Consider the following 22,596-nt stretch of genomic DNA (forward strand, 5'->3'; position numbering starts at 1 on the left):
CCCAGCGTCGTCCGGGTTAGAGTTTGGCCGGGGTAGGTTGTCACTGTAAATAAGAATTTGTTCTTAACTGACTTGCCTAGTTAAATAAAGATTCRATAAAAAAACATGCAAACAAAAGATGACGTGTCTAACTTGTACCGTTATGCAATTATTAGGAGACTAKATCTACTGCTGCTACATTGACCCCCCTCCATTTGTTTTGTACACTGCTGCTACTCGCTGTTTATTATCTATGCATAGTCACTTCACCCCTACCTACATGTACAAATAACCTCAACTAACCTGTACACCCGCACACTGACTCAGTACCGGGACCCCCTGTATATAGCCTCGTTATTGTTATGTTATTGTGTTACTTTTTATTATTTATTATTTTATTTTATTTTTTACTTTAGTTTATTTGGTAAATATGTTCTTAAACTCTTCTTGAACTGCACTGTTGGTTAAGGGCTTGTAAGTAAGCATTTCACGGTAAGGTCTACACTTGTTGTATACGGCGCATGTGACAAAGTTTGATTTGATTTGAAATAGCTATTCATGGTTACCAATGTTCTAGTATTAATTTATTGAGGCAAGCAGATCAGAGACACAACAAAGGCTCAGTTTACTTTAGGTAATGTATGTAAATATGTGATGTCACAATGAAATGTGTTAGTGTTAATATTTGTACGGAAATAGCGTTTAACAGTTCGCTAGTTTGATGCTAACCAAATCTAGCATGGCTAAGCGCTATAGTAGTTAGCTCTAGCCTAGTTGGTTTTAGTCAATGTCAGCTTAATGTAATGGTTGTAGCATTGTTTCGCATAGGGGTCCAGTAATTTAGAGTTTTTTCAAAATGTGAATGTGTAGATGTATGGTGACTCCACGTTTGGATGAACGGACCAACGGGACTGCCATGGGCAAGTCCCTTGACGGGTACCAGGAATGGTGGAAGGACAATCTGAAGGTAATTATCGTTGCACACAACACAGCAGTGTCCAGGCCTCCAGAGTATTCACTCTATCGCCTGCTATATGGAGGGGAGCCGAGGCAGTTAACTGATGTAAACAATGCAATTGTATATAACATTATTGCATATACTGTAGTATACATTTTTTTGATTGACTTGGTGTTTTTCTTTTGCTGTTTTTGTATAATGTACTTTGAGGTCAGTGATACTCCACCTGATGTGGTGGAAGTTGTTGAACCAGATCAGAACGCCTTCAAAGACCACCTTCAAAGACCACCTTCAGTCACAGACTGAGAAGGATGTGGAGGTTTTTGACCAGGTAAAAATGATTGTCCGCTGTTAATTTATTTTCTGGCCTTCCAAGAGATATATAAGAGATGTATTTGTAATAATATGAMATATAATTGCATTTATTTATATCATCAGTCAAAGTGAGACTGAACATGGACATGGTGCATGAGAAGGAGAGCCATCTGAGAAGAATCAAGGGGACCAAGTTATTCGACATCTGGGTGAATGACTTGGCTTGGAAGAAGGACGAAAGGAAGGCGAGATCGGGGAAAGCTTGGTCTCCTAACTGGGGTCAACATCCATTAAAGTTGAATATAAAAATCTCAGATGATAACTATTTGCATTTGCTGCCTCGTGGTTGGCGGCATCACCATGCTGTCAGCAGTACCAACACTGGCCCAGGGGTTTCTCCAAATAGTCAATCTCAAGGCTAACCACTGGGTTACGTTAAGTAACCGCCACTTCCAGGTAGGTACTGTTCAGGTGGATCACTGCAGTGGTCATGACACCACCCTGGAGTTTCTATCACAACTCACCTCTCTACCTTTCCCAAGRACCATCCCTTACCAACCCCACTGACATCAAAAATTAGACAGGTATGCTTTCTTTTCTGTTTGCCATTAACATTATTGCATGTCTATTCAAACATTTCAATTAAATAACTGTATTTTTACATACCTGATAATCATTGCTTGTTTATGTCTGTCTCCTACCCTGTTCCCTTTACTCTGCTCCTGTTCTCCAGGACCTAGCGGTTCTGCCCAACACCCAGAAATGGATCCACCTGATGTCCTCCATTACCAACCACTCTCCAACTTTTCATTACATCAGCTACAGTTATTGTCAAGGTGTCATTATCKGCTAAGAAAGAGCAGGAAAACTATCATACTGGGCACATAATGTGAGCTGCACAGATTAGCTACAAACACTTGTTCTGAGTGTTTGCAGTGCTAAAGAGGGCAGCAGCGCCTGGACTTTGCAGTTTCCCTCTTCGAGTCCACTACCTGTTGAAAAACAAGTGACAGGCAGACAGCCACACAATACCCACCTCCTCTCTAATCCACACACCAGAACTCTGTATTTCAATATGATTGSYATGTGAGTATACAACAAATATGAAAGTAAATTGACACACGTACCAAAATAATATCAATGGTTATGTATTCAAATGTAAAATATTGCTAGATTGGTTTTCACAGCTGTTTCATAAGGTGTTCGTTATTAAAAATTGTAACATATCCCTTGATGGTATTTGTTAGTTCAACATTATTAATTGTATCGTAAGACATACAATAGATATATATTCAACCACAAGGGTGTACTAATGAGCTATGATTTGTTTTTAATCATAATTGAGGTCTAAAATTATTTCAGTGTAGGTAAGGGAATGCCTGTTTAAAATGAAAACACGCCGGCCAGTCWAGCCAATGTATGAATCAAATGTATTTGAATATGAATTGAGTGGAAAAWAGCTCACTTTGTGATCTGTAAGGCAAGTAACGCAATGTGTGTGTGGTGGGCATTGAAATTATATTATGTTTACCCTGATGCCTGTTTATTCATAAAAAATAGAAGATATTAAATTAATCGCAATGGTTAGCCTATGCAAATTAATAGGAATACATTTAGMCTAATTGGTAATAAATATGATGTGGGGGAAAGTCGGGATCCTAGTCAGACTTTTGTTTGTCAATTCCAGATTAAATATAGGTCTTCATGTCTATCAAATCTGTAGGCAATTGTGGGCTAAATCAATGACAAACAGCATAAATGTTGAGGCTTCATCATGATTTGTGATCAAAACAGGCTGGGGTGTTTTCGTTTGCATTTAGTCTAAGGATATGCGTAAGAACGCAACTGCACTGAAATTAATWGCCTGATTCAATGGGATTCTCCTGAATAATAAGTGTTTTTATCTGATAARCTGTTTGGTCAATGCATAGACCCATACCGATTCTAACGTTTTGGTATTTTGCATTAGGCATAGATCTACATTGCAGAGCATTTAAGAAACCAACCACATTTTCCTGTGATGTTTAGGCTGCGCAAGACCTTCGATAGGCTAGTAGACTRCKGAAATAATCGTGGAGTTTTGGACCATTGTTGTTCCTATGGCTAAGAAAACAAGTGGTAGCATATACTTTTTGCATGTCTCTATAACTAGGCCTATATCCTCACATGMCCCCTGCTTTTAACCATAAAACATCTCTACAGAAATKTATAGACGAAGGATTGCATGGTGACTGATTGTGTCTGTTAATCCGGTTAAGTGGGGGGGAAACGAGGTCAAATCATGACATCAGTGATTTTCAGGTCAGAGAAATATGCCAGAGATTCCGAGTTGAATGACTGTTCAAAACGAAACAAAAATCCMAGTCTGAGCTCGTTTTTTTCAGAGGTCCCAGTTGTCTTGAACGCACTGAAGTCGGAAGTCAGAKATTGCTGACTTCCGAGTTGTTTTGAATGYGCCACTAGAGACCTAGGCTACCTCCAACAAAGAAAAGTAAAGSGGGATACCTAGTCAGTTGTACAACTGAATGCATTCAACTGAAATGTGCCGCATTTAACCCAACCCCTCTGAATCAGAGAGGCTGCCTTAATCGAAATCCACGTATTCAACGCCCGGGGAACAGTGGGTTAACTGCCTTATTTGGGCAAAATGACAAAAAAGGTTTATCTTGTCAGCTTTGGGATTCAATCTAACAACGTCTTCGTTACTGGCCCAACGCTTTAACCACTAGGCTACCAAGAAGCCCTTGTGTTTGTATTGATGCGAGAAATAGGCATATCTACACAGTAATGGTGGCTGCGATATCAACTAGCCTAATCATTTTTGCATTGAGGTGATATGCCTATTTTAGCTAAATCGACAAATGAAATTGATGAACTAAACACACTTAAACTAACACGTAACGGGTAACACATGTAGAAGTTTTTAAGGCGTTCATCGTAAGATCATTCATAATAAACTTACACGCAAACTGACACGTGATGTGTCAGTGACACGTTACGCCACGTGAACACCACGTGAACACTACGTCTACATTACGTGTACGTGTGACGTGACGTGAACACGACGGAACATGACGGCAGTTTGACGCTTTAGAAACAAACTTGTCTCCATTGACAGTCCATGTTAATTCATGGCATTATTTTATGGTGCTAAGAAGACGTTAGGTGACTTGGTGAGAGGTATCAGYAGCTTYACGAGGCTTAATTCTGGCATGAATCACCCCCCAAAGGAAGAAAAGCAGTGAGGAGCGGAGAGGGCAGGGAACATTGGGCTGCCCGCTACGAGGCGTGGGCAGCCCATTTCACAATGTTATGCAAATCACTAGCGGTGAACGCTGGGTGATGACCAATCATATCGAGTGGTTCCTGTGACGAATTTGACACTAAGTGACCCAACGCTGGAGACTTTCTTCAGCTATCTTTATGGGCGTTCTGACGTGAGTATGAAATTGTAATTCGTGTTTTTTCATGTTTTATGGACTCCTGAGAAAACCATCAAACCAGGTTTTCGTCTTGTGAAACAGTGAATGTAAATAATCTACCTAAAGCATTTACTGCAAATTKAATGTACAATTTTGTAAGCTTGCCTTGCTGATATTTGCCATGCAATGCAGCTTAAGTAACTTAGCTAGCTAACTATTTTCTTGCTTATTGTGTAGTGGAGGATAAAAATACCTATATGCCTATGGATATGTAGCTAGCTATGTAGCCGATCTGTGTATGGGCTCTAAAACGTTTGGTATAAATATTAGTTCAGAACAGTGGATTTAATTGCTCCCAACAGTTAATCATAAATTGCAGAAAATGACTGTTACACACATGACTGTTACATGTCAATATTAGCTAGCTAGCTATGAACCTAGCTATGAAGGCAGTCTGAATGGCATCAATGAATTGAGTAGAATATAATTTTACTTTATTGTGCCAAGGATGCAAGTCTTATTACCAAGCATGAGTTCCCGACATTGTAGCCTGTACATTGAATATATTCACTGATCATGTAATCTACTGTACCTTGGCAAATAAAGGTGACTTCAGCTATCAATGTCTGTGAGACATTATTTTTCAATTATATCCAATACCAGGAGTATCAAACTCCAGTCTTTGAATGATGCATGCAGTGGTGGAAAAAGTACCAATTGTCATACTTGAGTAAAAGTAAAGATAAGATAGAAAATTACTCAAGTAAAAGTGAAAGTCACCCAGTAAAATCTAACTTGAGTAAAAGTCTAAAAGTACTTGGTTTTAAATATACTTAATTAAGTATCAAAAGTAAATGTAATTGCTAAAATATACTTACATATTAAAAGTAAAAGTATAAATCATTTAAAATTCCTTATAATTGGCAAACCAGACAGGACCATTTTCTTGTTTTTTAATTTGATATCCAGGGGCACGCTCCAACAGTCACACTGTTTAGTGAGTCCACCAGATCAGAGACACTAGGGATGATGAGGGATGTTCTTTTGTGTGTGAATTAGATCATTTTCCTGTCCTGCGAAGCATTCAAATATAATAAGTACTTTTGGGTGTCAGGGAAAATGTATATCGTAAAAAGTACACAATTTTCTTTAGGAATGTAGTAAAGTAAAAGTTGTCAAAAATGTAAATAGTAAAGTAAATTACAGATATCCTAAAAAACAACTTAAGTAGTACTTTCAAGTATTTTTACTAAAGGACTTTACACCACTGTATGCATGTATGTCTTACAATTATACACTTTAACAGCGTTTACCAATCCTTGTCATGGGACATCAATGGTTACACAGTGTAACTCTGCAATAGACTAAAACACATTATTTATTTAGTTAAAAACTGATTTGGAATTCATATATACAGAACCAGANACATCAATGGTTACACAGTGTAACTCTGCAATAGACTAAAACACATTATTTATTTAGTTAAAAACTGATTTGGAATTCATATATACAGAACCAGAGTTTTAAAAACAGTACACTACACTTCCTATGCATCATGTAAATACTCTAAAATGGGTTAATCTCAATATCTAATTTCCTTCATCTGTACTGATCTGAGGACACAGGATAGGTGTAATATTTAATCAGAGGAGACCATTTCAACCAGTAGAGAATGTAAACCAATTCCAGTAGAGAATGTGAAAAGCTTTATTGAAAGAAGTTCATTATCCAAGTGTTATAAATACATACTACATGCATTATACATTTTATAATTGTAATATTATATTATAAATACAAGTTCAATCTATACTTCAATGCACATCTGTTGTGCATGATAAAAACAGAGGAAGAAAGAGTGTAAAAGACAGAAAGGGAAAGAGGTAAGAACAGAGGAGCAGGGAAAGCAGCATATGATTAATGAATTACAGTGCTACTAAGCTTCATATTCTTTAAGGTCATTACAATTACATAATAGTGTCTCTMGCGGTGTCTCTTAACAAGCCTTGGGCCCCCAATTGGCCCAAGGGTTATCGTAGAGCGGGTGAGGTGGCGATGACGGGACATCAAAACATACCTRCAGGTGTCGCCCATCTTCCCCATTATCCCCTGTGTATTTATACCTGTGTTCTCTGTTTGTCTGTTGCCAGTTTGTTTTGTTTCGTGAAGCCTACCATCATTTTTCCCTTTGTTCCTGTCTCTCGATTGTTCCTGTTTTCTTGTTTTTCCGGTTTGGACCTTTTCTGCCTGCCCTGACCCTGAGCCTTCCTGCCGTCTCGTACCTTTGCCCCACCTACAGTATTTGGATTACTGACCTCTGCCTACCCTGACCCTGAGCCTTCCTGCCGTGCTTTACCTTTGCCTCACCTATCTTGATTACTGACCCYTGCCTGCCCTGGACCTGTCTTTTGCCTACCCCATTTAGATTAACTTCTTTCAGCTAGGGGGCAGAATTTTTATGTTTGGAAAAATAACATTCCCAAGGTAAACAGACTATTTCTCAGGTCCAGATACTAGAATATGCATATAATTGACAGATTAGGATAGAAAACACTCTAAAGTTTCCAAAACTGTCAAAATATTGGGTCTGTGGTATAACAGAACTGATTTTGCAGGCGAAAACCTGAGAAATCCAACCCGGAGTGCCTTTTATTTGGAGCAATCCCTGTTCCGTAGCCTGCCCCTCCTCCATTTAAAGGGTACAACCAGATTCCTTTTCCAATGGCTTCCTCAGGCTGTGACCAGGCTTTAGACATAGTTTCAAGCTTTTATTTTGAAAAAATGAGTCAGGTGTCCTTTGATTAGTTCCTGCGCGCGAGAGATGTAGCTCGACATTTCTTTTCTCTGTAGTATTGAATAGGTTCCCGCCTGGTTGAAATATTATGTATGTTTAAAAATAACCCTGAGGATTGATTATAAAAACGTTTGACATGTTTCTACGAACATTACGGATACTTTTTGGAATTTTCGTCTGCCTTTCAGGACCGGAACGAGCCTGTGGTTTTCTGAACATAACGCGCAAACCAAAATGGCGGTTTTTGGTATAAAAACTAATCTTTATCGAACAAAAATAACATTTATTGTGTAACTGGGAGTCTCGTGAGTGCAAACATCCGAAGATTATCAAAGGTAAGCGATTCATTTTATTGCTTTTCTGACTTTCGTGACCAAGCTAATTTGAGGCTAGCTGTTCTTACTGTTTTGTCTGGTGATTGATAAACTCACAAACGCTTGGATTGCTTTCGCTGTAAAGCATATTTTCAAAATCTGACATGATAGGTGGATTAACAATAAGCTAAGCTGTGTTTTGGTATATTTCACTTGTGATTTCATGACTATAAATATTTGTAGTTTATTTKATTTTTTTGGCGCTCTGCAATTCAGTGGTTGTTTACGAAAATGATCCCGCTAAAGGGATCCGTGCGGCAAGAAGTTAATAAACTGTTGTTAATTCGACGTTGTCTGCATTTGGGTCTTACCTTGAAACGTGATAGTACGAACTGGTCATGACTGACCCAGCAGACCCGAGTCAGCTGCGCAACACCATCTCCTTCCAAGGAGCCACCATCGGTAGGCACGAGGAATTGCTTTGTGGCCTTATGGAGGGGGTCCAAATGTTAGCTGAACGCCATGACCGGGCATTGGACATTTTGCTGGAGCAATACCGTGGGTTGTCTGGGAGGCAGTCTACCACAGTGGTAACCCCACAGCCCCTCGGTAACTCAGCTGCTAGCAGCGCCGTCTCATCGGTCACTCCACCTTCTCGGGAGCCCCGCTTACCTTCCCCGTAACGCTTCAATGGAGAGCACAGCACCTGTTGGGAGTTTATAGCTCTATGTGCCCTTGTCTTCAAGCTTCAGCCCTCCTCCTTCCCCTCAGATCACTCCAACATAGCCTACCTCATCACGCTGATGTCCGGAAGGGCTCTCACCTGGGCTACTGCTGTATGGGAACAACAGTCGGCCATATGCGTTAGTCTGGAAGGGTTCGTGGGAGAGGTGAAGAAGGTTTTTGATGCCCCGTTCTCCAGGAGAGAAGCTGCCCAGAAGCTAATCCAGCTTCGGCAGGACTACCGCACTGTGGGAGACTATGCAGTGGATTTCCGCACGTTGGCAGGGTAGAGTGCTTGGAACCAGGAAGCACTGTTCGATATGTTCTTGCACGGCGTCTCGGAGGAGGTCAAGGACGAGCTTGCTGCTCAGGAGTTACCTACGGATCTCGATTCCCTCATCACGTTGACCACCTGCATTGATSGGCGATTATGGGAATGACGGAGGGAAAGGAAATTCGATTTCGCTCGCACGTCCAGGGATTATATCTGGCCTCCAAGTCATCCCGCAAGTCCCCGATGGTCCCGTTGCCGAGAGAACCTGAGGCTTCCTGCCCCCCCCTGAGAGTTGCCGAAGATGGCCGAGTCACCGCTTCCCGAGCATATGAAACTAGGCAGAGCTGGGCTGTCGCCAGCGGAACGGCAATACAGGATCAACACGAAGAGTTGTCTGTATTGCGGGACTCTTGGTCATTTTGTGTCCTCTTATCCTTTAAAAAGACCAAGCTCACCGGTATGAGCGAGAACTCTGGTGGGCCATATGGAGAACTTTTCTGCTTCCCTTGCTCGCACCCCATTTCATGCCATTCTGCTGTGGGGAAACCAGTCTAAATCTTTCCATTGACTCTGGGGCCGATGAGAGTTTTATGGACGCTACCCTGGCTTCAGAGCTGAACATTCCCACTCAGCCCCTCTCCATTCCCATGAATGTTAGAGCGCCGGACGAGTGCTCTAAGGCCGRGTCACTCATAATACCACTCCCATCAACCTATGGGTGTCAGGGAATCACAGCGAGACTATTCAATTTCTGCTCATCAAGTCTCCTCAGATTCCTGTGGTTTTTGGATTCTCCTAGCTCCAGCGACACAATCCCCTCATCAACTGGTCTACAGGTGCCATCATGGGCTGGAGTCTGTTCTGCCACGCCCACTGTCTGAAGTCAGAGCAACCTGCTCCGGGACGTCTTCCCGGGGGCTCGGAAAGTTGCCCCGGACCTCTCCACCTTCCCCGCGGAGTACCAAGACCTCCGGGAGTTGTTCGGCAAGGCCTGGGCCACTTCACTTCTGCAGCACCGACCCTATGACTGCGGGATTGACCTTCTCACTAGCACCATGCCACCCTGGGGACTTTTGTACTCTCTGTCGGGACCGGAGACCAAGGCTATGGAAACCTACATTGGGGACTCCCTATTTGCAGGATTTATCCATCCCTCTTCCTCTCCTCCCGGCGCAGGGTTCTTCTTCGTGGAGATAAAGGACAAGACCATGAGCCCGTGGGACTTAATGACATTACTGTTAAGAACCGTTACCCGCTACCACTCATTTCCTCGGCCTTCGARCCGCTCCAGGTTCCATTCACGTGGTCCTCTGCTGCTGACCGGGTGTTCCGGGACCTCAAACACCGCTTCACCACTTCTCCAATCTTGGTTCATCCTGACCCTTTCTATCAGTTCGTGGTGGAGGCCAATGCTTCGGATGTTGGAGTGGGGGCTGTCCTGTCCCAACATTCTGCCCTGGACCTTAAGCTGCMTCCCTACGCCTTCTTCTCCCACCGCCTCAATGCCACGGAGAGGAACTACAATGTGGGAAATCGAGAGGTTCTCGCTGTGAAAAGATGGCGTTGGAGGAATGGAGGCACTGGCTGGAAGGGGCTGAACATCCATTCATTGTGTGGACCAAACACAAAAACCTGGAGTATCTCCACACCTCCGAGCACCAAGCAAACGAGATGGGCCCTGCTGTTAACCCGGTTCAACTTTTCCCTCTCTTACCGGCCGGGGTMCAAGAACRTCAAGCCAGATGCCCTGTCTCGCCGCTATAGCCCCACTGTTACCACCCCGGAGCCCGAGACCATCCTTCCCACCTCGTACCTGGTGACGGCACTCAGCTGGGGTATAGGGTTAACAGGTCCGGGAGGCGCAACGGTCCCAGCCGAACCCTAGGGGGGCCCAGTGTTCTGGATGTTTGTGCCTGATGCTGTCCGCTCCGCGGTCCTGGAGTGGGCCCATTCCTTCAGGCTTGCCTGCCACCCGGGCTCCCGTCGGACCCTGGCCTTCGTGCGACAMCGCTTTTGGTGGCCTACTATGGTTCTGGATGTCGCTGCGTTTGTTGCCGCCTAAACGGTCTGTGCTCAGAACAAGACTCCTCGGCAAGCTCCAGCTGGTCTTMTGCAACCACTGCCTGTCCATGACCGTCCMTGGTCCCACATATCCCTGGATTTCATCATGGGTCTCCCCCCGATTATGTTAGGTCAGTACCTAGTCACAGAAAAACACAGCCATTTTTCCAGCCAAAGAGAGGAGTCACAAAAAGCAGAAATAGAGATAAAATGAATCACTAACCTTTGATGATCTTCATCAGATGACACTCATAAGACTTCATGTTACACAATACATGTATGTTTTGTTCAATAAAGTTATTATTAATATCCAAAGATCTCAGTTTACATTGGCGCGTTATGTTCAGTAGTTCCAAAACATCCGGTCATTTTGCAGAGAGCCACATCAATTTACAGAAATACTCATAATAAACATTGATAAAAGATACAACTGTTATGCATGGAATTTTAGATCCACTTCTCCTTAATGCAACCGCTGTGTCAGATTTCACAAAGACTTTATGGAAAAAGCACACCATGCAATAATCTGAGTACAGCGCTCAGACACAAAACACTCCATACAGATATCCGCCATGTTGTGGATTCAACAGAAGTCAGAAATAACATTATAAATATTCACTTACCTTTGATGATCTTCATCAGAATGCACTCCCAGGAATCCCAGTTCCACAATAAATGTTTGATTTGGCCGCTCAGCAAGGAAGAAGCCACTGCTTCAAAACCGGCATTAAAAAAACAGACTACGGTTTGCAACTGCACATGGGGACAAAGATCGTACTTTTGGGAGAAATGTCCTCTGGTTTGATGAAACAAAAATAGAACTGTTTGGCCATAATGACCATCATTATGTTTGGAGGAAAAGGGAGAGGCTTGCAAGCCGAAGAACACCATCCCAACTGTGAAGAACGGGGTGGCAGCATCATGTTGTGGGGGTGCATTGCTGCAGGAAGGACTGGTGCACTTCACAAAATAGATGGCATCATGAGGAAGAAAAATGGTGGATATATTGAAGCAACATCTCAAGACATCAGTCAGGAAGTTAAARCTTGGTCGCAAATGGGTCTTCCAAATGGACATGACCCCAAGCATACTTCCAAAGTTGTGGCAAAATGGCTTAAGAACAACAAAGTCAATGTATTGGAGTGGCCATCACAAAGCCCTGACCTCAATTMCATAGAAAATTTGTGGGCAGAACTGAAAAAGCGTGTGCCTACAAACCTGACTCAGTTACACCAGCTCTGTCAGGAGGAATGGGCCAAAATTCCCCCAATTTATTGTGGGAAGCTTTTGCAAGGCTACCTGAAACGTTTCACCCAAGTTAAACAATTTCAAAGGCAATGCTACCAAATACTAGTTGAGTATATATAAACTTCTGACCCACTGGAAATGTGATGAAAGCTGAAATAAATCATTCTCTCTACTATTATTCTGACATTTCACATTCTTAAAATAAAGTGGTGATCCTAACTGACCTAAGACAGGGATTTTTACTAGGATTAAATGTCAGSAATTGTGAATAACTGAGTTTAATGGTATTTGGCTTAGGTGTATGTAAACTTCCGACTTCAACTGTCGCTAAATAAATGGAAGAATGCACTTATTGCAATGTGGGTGGTGTAACGATCGTCCTGGGAAGAAGGAGTGTACCAAAACGTAGCGTGGTAAGTGTCCATGTTAATATTTATTTTAACTCAGAACACTAAGACAAAATAACAAAAATAGACCAACACGAAACAGTTCTGTCTGGTGCAGACACAGAGACAGAAAACAACTACCCACAAAACCCATGTGGGCAAGAGMTACCTAAGTATGGTTCTCAATCAGAGACAAYGATAGACAGCTGCCTCTGATTGAGAACCACACCCGGCCAACCAACAAAGAAATACAAAACATAGAACACAGAACATAGAATGCCCACCCCAACTCACGCCCTGACCAAACCAAAATAGAGACATAAAAAGGATCTCTAAGGTCAGGGCGTGACAGGTGGCTCTTAAAATACCCTTTAGTTGTGCATAGTGTAGTCTATGGTGTTGCCTCTCGTGCTRCGTTGTTGGCCCCCATCCTTGCAACATCCTGCAGAGCAGCAGACCTATCCTCTGGCACATGACGGCGAGCTGTAGGTCCCCTCCTGGTCCTCGTGTCAATCCTCATGATGTTTCGTGGGACCCAGGTAGGCTTCACACACGCCTGAATTCCCCCAAGAGGCAGTCCCTGATGGCCCTGGTCACCTAACCATGCAGTGCCCTACAGGGTAACTGTAGGCAATTGTTTTGAAGGAATCTCCAGTTGTAAGGTACAGTTTCTGTACGAATATGGAAGATAATGTCATTATTAGATGTTTACATCAGCAGGTCATTGTGGATTACTAAAGTATAATATCTCTTATAACAAATCATGTTAATATTGGATAGATAGATCCATGTGCACATATACAGTTGAAGTCGGAAGTTTACATACACATTAGTCAAATACATTTAAACTCAGTTTTTCACAATTCTTGACATTTAATCCTAGTAAAAATTCCCTGTTTTAGGTCAGTTAGGATCACCACTTTATTTTAAGAATGTGAAATGCAGAAGCTTCTAAAGCCATGACATCATTTTCTGGAATTTTCCAAKCTGTTTAAAGGCACAGTCAACTTAGTGTATGTCAACTTCTGACCCACTGGAATTGTGATACAGTGAATTATAATCAAAATAATTGATTAAACTATTTACCCATTTAATAACTTAATAAAAACCCAGTATGCTGAATTCTTGATGCACAGCCGAACTGCTGCTATAGACTGCCTTATGCTGCCAGCACGACCACGAGCAAGTGCAATTTACCACAATTTACCATGTGCTAGTGTACACAAATTGTTATGATAATGCGTGAGCACGGAGGAAGTTGTACCCATAGTTTCCGCATTTGGCTTCCATTTTTTAAAAGTGTTCAAAAATGAGGTGGATAATTAAGGGATAATCAACGAGGGGCTATGAACTATGTGGAAGGTGTGTTMGACGACGGGCTAAYGGRGTGGAACTAGCCTTCCAAGGAGTTGCATTATTTTCCAGAGATAGCATAGATCCCCGAGTTGATTATGCCATGGCTATAATTAAACAAATGTGCCACTAGAAATCTGTTMATTTGACGGTAGAAATATGTTCAACATCCACTGAAGTAGCTAGCAAGTTTACTAGATAGCTACAGTAGTTGTTGTGGTAACCAAACAAACAGACTTGCTAGTTTAGTTAACCAAACTATCAGTCCTAGCTTGCCATTCTGAAAATCAAATTCAACAATGCCAATAATGTTTTCAATTTGACCTTTGCTTGCAAAAGTATTTTCTAGAAAGCAAGGGATAAGAACTTTGCCAGCAAGCATTGAAATGGAACAAAAAGAACAAACTACTGGGTCGTGTACATAGATATAAAACAAAAATAATTAACAACTGGGTTGTGTCTCTGGCAATGGGCTAACAGCCAGGTTTGGTGGGCGGATGATATGAATTTACTTAGAAAAAAATTAAAAATAAATAAAAATATATAATTTCTACAGGTAAACATGTGCACAAGTATTGTTTTCTTTGGCAACTGTGGTAAAGCGGGATAAACGCCTGCGTTCCATACTTTACCTTGTGTAACGGATGTGAAATGGCTAGCTAGTTAGCGGTGGTGCGCGCTAATAGCGTTTCAATCGGTTACGTTACTCGCTCTGAGACCTGAAGTAGTTGTTCCCCTTGCTCTGCAAGGGCCGCGGCCTTTGTGGAGCGATGGGTAACGACGCTTCGTGGGTGACTGTTGTTGATGTGTGCAGAGGGTCCCTGGTTTGCGCCCGTGTCGGGGCGAGAGGACGGTCTAAAGTTATACTGTTACACTTGGAACTAATTAACTCCGCTGAGAGATTTGGCTAGGGCCTTATCCCACTGTGTCATCCATTATTTCCAAGKTAATGTACAGAATGTCGGCATTTATCCCTTACATAAACACTTGCTTCAGTTGCCACCTTAGAGTGTATGTGTGCATGTGAACGTGTGCATGTGCCTATCTTCATGCATTTGTGTGTACACAAGGGTGTGTCAGAGTGTGCATGCGAGTATGTGCTTGTGTGTGAGAATGTTTGCATGTGTGTGTGTGTATCATTGTCCCCTTGGCAACCTCTGGCTGTGTTACCGTATGTGCTCCATTGTTGTGCTCCTGATGACAGCCTTATGAATGTGACATTAATAGCCAGACAAAAATTCTAATAAAAAACAGCACATTAGCAAATAATAGCCCACAGTACTCTACCATTTTACCCCTCGACATCGCAGGTAAAAATACAAAAATATCAGAGCACAATAGGGGGAAACCGAGGGAAACTTTTATTCAAGTGATAAACCAGGTGGAAAAAGAGAACATCAATGACTACACAGTTTACCCCACAGGCAAAATTAAAACATACACAATGGGAACTATTTTTTATTGGGAACGCAGTAAAAAAAAAATGATGTTCAACCCTTCTCTATCAGACCATGAGAGAGTTGTCATCACCAGAAGGGTTCTCTCTCTTTCTTTCCCTCTCAACACGTTTTCATAGAGGTATTGAGCAACTAACAGTCTGCTCTGCTGTCTTTATTTATTTGTCTTTTTTTTCTGTTTTTTTAGTTTGAAGCCATTTAAACCGTCCTTGAGCTACTGTATTTCCATAAAGGGAATGTGTGGTCAGACCGCAGGTTGAACTGGACCACTCACCCTGAATTTCCCAGATTGTACCCCCTGAGAACAGTTTGCTACTACTGCATTTTGAGCTCAACATACTGTAACTATTATCTGCAGATAAGTTACAAAATAATTCTGACTGCAGAAAGAATTATTAGTGGGGAGAGCGCATACATTCTGGTCCCCTCTCATTTCTGCAGTGCGTTAAAAATAAACATCTTATTGTTTTGTTTTGCAGGTGATCTAATCATTTGGACGGGTAAAAATGTTTTTGAATGCGCATTTCACGATCTGACATAATGGTAGCTTACTTTTTCGGCTTTACATTGGAGATTGGTTCTAGGTGGTTCTAGCAAAAATGTACTCCCTGGTTAAGTCCAGACAAGACCTTCACTCACTGGGAAGTCTTGAAAGATTTAAAGGGACGATTCAACAGAATTTGATGTTGTRCCTGAAGTGGAAGACTGTCTGTTGTGTCCCTCATCTCTCCAGCATGAACCCTGTCATGTCAATCAAAGGTCCTAACTCATACGGTTGCCTGTTTATTGTGCATGTGTTACCAGGTTAGGGAGAATTACAGGTGTCATTTAGCCATAGAATTAGAACCATTCCAAATGGTACACCCAAAATGGCCACCAGTCCAGTCACCAAGGAATATGTTGCTTTCAGTTGGAAGGTCCATTCTATTGATTCTAGTTCATGCGTAGTCCATYCTACTGGTTCTAGTTTTACCCTTCCTTGATGACGCTGGATGATGACGCTGGGTGGTGACCTTAGACATAACAGAGTGGTAGGTCGTAAGGCACTGGGTCGGCCCACGGCAGGGCGTCGTGGTGAGATTGACGCTAACAGAGTGTGACACCGCTGATAGGCTTAAATTATCGCTTCCCAGGGCATGGGATACCACCACCAAGTGACTACTCTGGCCAAAGAAAGGTAATGACTGGGCCCAACGGATAAATGTACCACCGTTAAAGTGGAGGAGCTTGAGAATATGCATTGGACAAAGCTGGCAGGTCAGCTAAACCAACTGAAGTTCAACCTAGACCTATACTCATACAGGAGCCGCTCCTCCATTCAAACCACAACCTTACCTATCATGAGCTCAATGATTTAGCTTGCCTAGGACCAGTGGTTATACAGTGAGTAGAAAGAGCGAACACAGGTTACTGCCAGTTCCAAGCCTGTTGGCTTCTCTCTCTCRGGCTATATTGGCAGAAAATCTGGGCTAAACTATAAAGCCTGAAATCTTAATATGTTCTCTAAAACCTAACCGTATATTAATACAATAACTCGTTTTGATATAGAAATACTGGATTTACAATCACGCCACATTACATACAAGATCTGGCTTGTGCAAACACAATATCTTCTTGACAGAAGCTAAATGACCACAGTGCTGCCAAAAGGTAGGAAAATCTGATTTAAAGATTTCCTGGGTTGTAGTTCAGTTAGGCGTGCAACCGGGTAACATTACTGTACCTTATGCCAGAGGTATCTACTCATCAGGCCAAAATCTTCATATGCTGTTGGTGAAATGCTCCTATGTTCAGTCCAGCTCGGAACAGGACTGTTTTACATACGAACCACCGTGAGGCGCAAAGAAATGGTAAATGTGTAAAAGAGCTCGTAAAGCTCATTTCGAGGTGCCTGTAATTGGATTTTTCACAAGTGGAATTACGCCGTGCTAGCACACCGCTAACACATTTCTCCCACGTAATTGACTAATAATGTTTTTTTTTACAGGTTGAGTTTGGTCTGGAAGGTTAGATCACTCCCTATTAGAGCCTATTCATTGCTGAGTCTGTGGTCAAACTAATTGTACTTGAAACTGGACCCCCGAACCACAACATTGGGTTTCATGGATCTAACAGGCTGTTAAAGGCCACTGGCTTTGTGAAATAAGTACACTATTTCTTATGAGAACCATTCGACCTCAAAGTTCAAATATTGAACAGTATGTGCCAGTATTTAATTGTGACGTGAGTTGTTGTCTACTGTTGAGATYATTTGGTAGCAGATTTGTTTTGCAATTGCAAATGGGGAATTGCCCTTGTGAATACACATGCACAGAATCATGAACACACACATACACAAGCAGAAGCACAAACACACACACACAGGTACACAGGCAGCATACATTTTGCCCGTGTTGCTTTACACCAGCAAATGTCACCATGCCTCCTAACGATAAGTTCATCACACAGGTCGGCCTGGCAATGACATTTAAGTGCCCTTTAACTTCCGTTAACTTCATAATTACTCAGATACCACAGAGTTCACATGCCATGGTAGCACCTATATATAAATTGTTTATTAAAAAAAAGAAAAAGATTTGGGATAGGAGAGAGAGAGATCAAGGACTGCATTATCATTAACAGCAGACTACTACATTTTCTCAGTGAAATCAATGTCAAATTGGCTTTTTAACAAACTACCGCACAACAGAGCATGTATTCACCCCATCTGGTTACGATGCCTTAGATCACACAAAAACACTATATCTATATTGGCCTAAACATCAGAAACACGTAACTTCCACAAGGCTATGAACAATCTGAGAGACAAGGCAAGAAGGGCCTTCTACACCATCAAACGGAACATAAAATTCGACATCCTTTTAGAATCTGGCTAAAAATACTTGAATAAATTATAGAACCCATTGATTGTGAGGGCTGGGTCCATTCACCAACCAAGAATTTACAAAATGGAACAAACACCAAATTGAGACATGCAGAATTTTGCAAACACATCCTCTGTGTACAACGTAAAACACCCAATAATGCATGCAGAGCAGAATTAGGACAATACCCGCTAATGATCAAAATCCAGAAAAGCCAGTAAGTTCTACAACCAAACCAAACCTTCCATAACAAAACCCTGACCTACAAAGAGATGAACCTAGAGAAGTGTTCCCTCAGCCAGCTGGTTCTGGGGCTCTGTTCACAAACAGACCCCACAGAGCCGCAGGACAGCAACACAATTAGACCAAACCAAATCATGAGAAAACTCAAGATAATTATGTAGCAAGCTAATCAGAGCAAGCAATAAATAGAGCTAACTAGGTGTTAAATATACAAGTAAGTTAGCTAACATTTGCTTTATTGAAATGTTAAATTTAATCATCTATATAAAACGGGGATGGTCAGTCATGCTGCCCCTGGGGCAGCAATGTAAAATGCTAAGCTAAGAGCTAACGAGYGCTAATGTGATTAGCATGACGTTGTAAGTAACAAGAACCTTTCCCATGGGCATAAAGCTTAAATTCTTGCTAATCTAACTGCACTGTCCAATTTACAGTAGCTATTACAGTAAAAAAATACCATGCTATTGTTTGAGGAGTGCACAACAGCAAAAAACTTTTTTCACAGCAACTGGCTTGATACATTCACMTCTGAAGGTAAATAATGTACTTACATTCAGTAATCTTCAGTCAAAATTGAAAAAAGGGGTCCGATTCTTAATTAAGAGGTTAACCCAAATAACACCACCCAAAGGACATCCAGCCAACTTGACACAAGTTGGCCAGCATCCCTGTGKCCAGCATCCCTGTGGAACGCTTTAGACACCTTGTAGAGTCCATGCCCTGACGAACCGAGACCGTTCTAAGAGAAAAATGGGGAGGAGAAACTCAATATTAGGAAGGTGTTCCTAATGTTTGGTACACTCATTGTAAGTGGGAGCTGATATACTGATATATTTGAGACCTAGCTAGCTTAATTCTAAAACTCGACATTAGTAAGATATTGCTATCTACTAGCCAACTATTTAAGTTATTTGTAACTTATTTTGTACATAATGCTTCTGCAAACGTATCTTACGGCAAAAAAGAGCTCCTGGATATCAGGACAGCGATCACTCACCTCGGATTAGACAAAGATTTTTTCTTCAACAAGCAAGACGCACAGGACATTCTCCAAACATCCGAACAGGGCCAACATCCTAGTTATTTGCAAGAGGAAGCGACGCAGGTACAGAGGACAAAGAGCCAGATGCCTGGTCAGGAGCCAGAAAAGGCGAGTGGGAAAGCTGCCGTTACCGTCAATACTACTCGCCAATGTGCAATCATTGGACAATAAACTAGACGAGGTACGATCACRAATATCCTACCAACGGGACATCAAAAACTGTAATATCCTATGTTTCACTTAATCATGGCTGAATGACGACATAGATATTCAGCTAGCGGGATATACTCTGCAMCGGCAAGATAGAACAGCACACTCCGGTAAGGCGAGGGGGGGCGGTCTGTGCATATTTGTAAACAGCAGCTGGTGCATGAAATCTAAGGAAGTCTCTAGATTGTGCTCGCCTGAAGTAGGGTATATTGTGATAAATTGCAGGCCACACTACTTGCCTAGAGAGTTTTCAGCTATACTTTTCGTGGCTGTTTATTTACCACCACAGACAGATACTGGCACTAAGACCGCACTCAGTCAGCTGTATAAGCAAATAAGCAAACAGGAAACCACTCACCCAGAGGCGGCGCTTCTAGTGGCCGGAGACTTTAATGCAGGGAAACTTAAATCAGTTCTACCAAATTACCATCAACATGTTAAATGTGCAACCAGAGGGAAAAACAATTCAAGATCACCTGTACTCCACACACATCATATAACACCGGCTTCGACGCTCATCTTATGTGACAGGGCTTGCAAACTATTAYAGACTACAAAGGGAAGCACAGCCGCGAGCTGCCCAGTGACACGAGCCTACCAGATGTGCTAAATCACTTCTATGCTCGCTTCGAACCAAGCAACACTGAGGCATGCATGAGAGCATCAGCTGTTCCGGACGACTGTGTGATCACGCTCTCCGTAGCCGACATGAGTAAGACCTTTAAACAGGTCAACCTACACAAGGCTGCGGGGCCAGACGGATTACCAGGACTTGTGCTCTGGGCATGTGCTGACCAACTGGCAGGTGTCTTCACTGACATTTTCAACATGTCCCTGATTGAGTCTGTAATACCAACATGTTTCAAGCAGACCCCCATAGTCCCTGTGCCCAAGAACACAAAGGCAACCTGCTTAAATGACTGCAGACCCGTAGCACCCACTTCCGTAGCCATGAAGTGCTTTTAAAGGTTGRTAATGGCTCACATCAACACCATTATGCCAGAAACCCTAGACCCACTCCAATTTGCATAACGCYCAAACAGATCCACTGATCCACGCTGCCCTTTCCCACCTGGACAAAAGGAACACCTATGTAAGAATGCTATTCATTGACTACAGCTCAGCGTTCAACACCATAGTACCCTCAAAGCTCATCACTAAGCTAAGGATCCTGGGACTAAACACCTCCCTCTGCAACTGGATCCTGGACTTCCTGATGGACCGCCCCCAGGTGGTGAGGGTAGGTAGCAACACATCTGCCACGCCGATCCTCAACACTGGAGCTCCCCAGGGGTGCGTTCTCRGTCCCCTCCTGTACTCCCTGTTCACCCACGACTTCATGGCCAGGCATAATTCCAACACCATCATTAAGTTTGCAGATGACACAACAGTGGCCTGGTCACCGACAACGACGAGACAGCCTATAGGGAGGAGGTCAGAGATCTGGCCAGGTGGTGCCAGAATGACAACATATCCCTCAACRTAACCATGACAGAGAGATGATTGTGGACTACAGGAAAAGGAAGACCGAGCACACCCCCATTCTCAGCGATGGGGCTGCAGTGGAGCAGGTTGAGAGCTTCAAGTTCCTTGGTGTCCACATCAACAACAAACTAGAATGGTCCAAACACACAAAAACAGTCGAGAAGAGGGCACGACAAAGCCTATTCCCCCTGAGGAAACTAAAAAAAATGTGGCGTGGGTCCTGAGATTCTCAAAAGGTTCTACAGCTGCAACATCGAGAGCATCCTGACTGGTTGCATCACTGCCTGGAACGGCAACTGCTCGGCCTCTGACCGCAAGGCACTACAGAGGGTAGTGMGTACGGCCCAGTACATCACTGGGGCTAAGCTGCCTGCCATCCAGGACCTCTACACCAGGCGGTGTCAAGAGGGAGGCCCTAAAAATTGTCAAAGACCCAGCCACCCCAGTCATAGACTGTTCTCTCTACTACTGCATGGTAAGCGGTACCGGAGTGCCAAGTCTAGGACAAAAAGGCTTCTCAACAGTTTTTACTCCTGAACAGGTAATCAAATGGCTACCCAGACTATTTGCATTGTGTGCCCTCCCACCCCTTATTTTACGCTGCTGCTACTCTCTGTTTATCATATATGCATAGTCACTTTAACTAAACATTCATGTACATACTACCTCAATTGGGCCGACCAACCAGTGCTCCCACACGTTGGCTTACTGGGCTATCTGCATTGTGTCCAGTCACCCACCACCCGCCAACCCCTCTTTTACGCTACTGCTACTCTCTGTTCATCATATATGCATAGTCACTTTAACCATATCTACATGTACATATTACCTCAATCAGCCTGACTAACCGGTGTCTGTATGTAGCCTCGCTACTTTTATAGCCTCGCTACTGTATATAGCCTGTCTTTTTGCTGTTGTTTTATTTCTTTACCTATCTATTGTTCACCTAATACCTTTTTTGCACTATTGGTTAGGGCCTGTGAGTAAGCATTTCCCTGTAAGGTCTACTACACCTGTTGTATTCGGCGTACGTGACAAACAAACTTTGATTTGATTTGAACTAGCTCTATTTAGCTTAACATCTTATGTGGCTTCCCCTGGGGCAATAATGGATTACAAAAAAAATCTGCCCACATTGCAGTCACCAACGCCACCCTACCGGAGGAGCTAAACACCTTTTTCTAACGATTTGAGTACAATGACCCTGAGTTGCAAAGGAGAGCCCCGGGTGACAACGTGGATTACACACTCACAGTCTCCTTGGAGGATGTATGTAAGTCATTCAAACGTGTTAACACTCTTAAGGCTGACGGCCCAAACGGCATCCCTAGCCGTGCTCTGCATGTGTTCTGACATTATCAATCTCTCCCYAGCTCAGGCCGCTATACCCACCTGCTTCAAGATGTCCACTATAATCCCTGTGCCCAAGAAAGGGAAAGTAACTGAACTGAATGACTACCGACCAGTAGTA

This window comes from Salvelinus sp. IW2-2015, linkage group LG14 (assembly GCF_002910315.2).
Source record: "Salvelinus sp. IW2-2015 linkage group LG14, ASM291031v2, whole genome shotgun sequence".
Lineage (NCBI taxonomy): Eukaryota > Metazoa > Chordata > Actinopteri > Salmoniformes > Salmonidae > Salvelinus > Salvelinus sp. IW2-2015.